The following is a 2,500-nucleotide window of genomic DNA, read 5'->3' on the forward strand; positions in this document are numbered from 1 at the left end:
TACTCTTGGTTCCACATGTATTTGTTCTTAATTTTAATGCGTCCAGGTATCGGGACGGCTTCAGTAATTCGGGGTTATAGAGCCATGCGTTACCAATTCTATCCCCGAAAAATTCGTCGATTCCTTGTCCTTGCGAGGCGAAGGACTTCCATCTGCTGGTATCCGCCCTTTTCAATTTCTTTCGCGTAGCCTCGATCTCTTCTATCTCGCACGGCCAAGATAGGCCCACCGACGCAGCGTATTTCTTTGTAATCTCCTCTTGCCTCTCGAATGCTGTTTTGGTGGCGATATCCTGCGATCTTGTCATTCGAATACTGTTCCTCAGTTTGGCCAACTTTACTATGTTGGCCACTCGTTGGACACCTAGACCTCCATGGCTCTTGTCACTGTATATTACTCCGTCCGTTGTGGACGGATGGAGGTGCAGTATTTGTTTTATTATTTGCTTTATTTCATGATCGATTTGGTCTAGCGTGCCCAACGGAGGAGGATTCGCCACCAATTTGTGTATGTACCTCGGCAAGAGGTAGATTCTTATTAAGTTGATTTTTGGTGTGGTTTTAGTTTCAGTCTCGTGACGCTTTTTGCTGCGTCGATGATCTCTTTGATCGAGGCTTGGCACATTCCTCTCCATGGGTTGAGCGTGGTTCCTAAATATTTTATTGCTTTTTCTGGGTCAGCATATGGTATACTCTGCTGACCCAACGTCAGTTTCGGATCTTTGAGGAACCACGTCTTCAATTTGTGTTGGATTTGGAATGTGCCACATTTTTCGGCGGATACTTTCATGTTTAATTCTTTGATATATTTGTGTAACAGCCGATTTTGTTTTTCGGCTGTTTCTTTGTCCTTCGCCAGGAGGACAATATCGTCTGCGAAAGCGAGAACTGAAACGTTCTCGCTTCCGAGTTTGACGCCCTCCGTCGTCTCGTCAAGAATCCCAATTATGGGATCAATTGTTAAATTAAAAAGTAAGGGAGATAGCGGGTCTCCCTGCTTGACCCCTCTCAGTAAGTCCACGGGCAATGTTCTGTCTTTACAATGAATAACTGTTTTGCAACCCCTGTACATGTCTTGCACATATTTGCTGACGAGACTTGGCACTCCTTTCATTTCCAGCCCTTTACTGATTGCTTCATGGGGAACCGTATCAAACGCTTTTGATATATCGATTATTGTAATTACTCCACCTGACTCATTTTTCATTTTGGCCAGAGCGCTGCTGAGGATGGCTATGTTGTTTTTACAGCCATCCTCCTGTGTAAACCCCTTTGTCTTGGGTGCTGCTTAATTTTGGACCGTAGTTTCCGGTCGATCATTGCCGAATATATTCTTCCCAGCAGAGACCCGATGGTAATTGGTCTCCAGTTCTCAACCTCTTCCGCGCTCTTTCCCGGTTTGGGAATAAGCGTGGTTCGGTTTATCTTCCACTGTGCTGGGTATATTCGGTGCAGCATAAGGAGATTACACAGTTTGGCAAAGACGTGCAGCGCTCCTTTTTTTCTCAGGTGGAGCTTCTTTATTTGGTCGATACCGGCTGCCGTATCGACCTTAATTTTCTTGAATTTTTCCAATAGGTTCCCCATTGTGATGGGAGTCCAAATCTCGCCTATTTCTATTTTGTTGTTTTGGGGTTGCAAATTCGCCAATTTTTCCGGACCACTTTTGCCCCATAGATTTTTATATAGTGGACCCACCGAGTCGGCCCCAGGGAGACTGATCGCTTCTTCTCCCTTACCTGACTCACCCATTATTGCCAAGTCCAGGAGCTTCCTTGGGCATTTTCTGTATAGCTCCTGGTGCTTGGCGTATAGAAACTTTTTCCTCTTGTTATGGGTGGTCCTCTTCCCCTTCTTTGTTGCTCCTTTTTGTCTTAGTCGATTCCCTTCTTCGTGCTGCGTTCCTTCTTTGAGGGAATCGACAAATTTTTGAAGTAGCACCTCTACTTCTTCTTGCTTAATGTTTCTTGCAGTTGCTAGTCTTTCAATTTCTTTTTCCACCCCTCGAAGGAAGTCTCCTTCGTCGAGGTGGTTCGATGTTATATATTGGAGAAACGGCTCTTGCCAGCGGTCTTCTTGTTGAGCCGTTTCTCGTATTTCTCCTCCTCCTTCGTCCTCCGTGGCCGATTCGTAAATGCTTTCTTCCGAGGACTCGGAGGAAGGAGATCTTGCTTCGCTTTGAGTTGTGGCCACTTCTTCTTCTTGAACGGGCAGGAGCCTCCTTTTGTCGCTTATTTGTTTCAGGGTCTTGTCGGGGAAATATTCTCTCAGCGCTACATTCGGTTGTTTTAAATGTTTGTAGCGCTGGTTTAACTTGATTAATAGATCCGTTTCGTCTTTAGACCAGACCGAGGCTCTACTGACTGGTCTTGTATTTCCCCGACTTGTGCTTTGTGCTCTTTTTTGGTTCCTTATCGCCGGATGTCTATGTCTCTCATGCATAGACAATCCTCTTTGCGATAGGAACGATTCCTCGCAGGACTCGCATTTGAATTTTGCAA

At 45.4% G+C, this 2,500-nt stretch overlaps 1 pseudogene; it reads right to left on the reverse strand.

The window, feature by feature from the left end:
• Positions 1 to 2,500, reverse strand: part of LOC133667731 (large subunit ribosomal RNA) — an 8,783-nt pseudogene that overhangs the window by 2,280 nt on the left and 4,003 nt on the right.

This window comes from Apis cerana, unplaced genomic scaffold (genome assembly GCF_029169275.1).
Source record: "Apis cerana isolate GH-2021 unplaced genomic scaffold, AcerK_1.0 scaffold3_AcerK, whole genome shotgun sequence".
In the NCBI taxonomy this organism is placed as follows: domain Eukaryota; kingdom Metazoa; phylum Arthropoda; class Insecta; order Hymenoptera; family Apidae; genus Apis; species Apis cerana.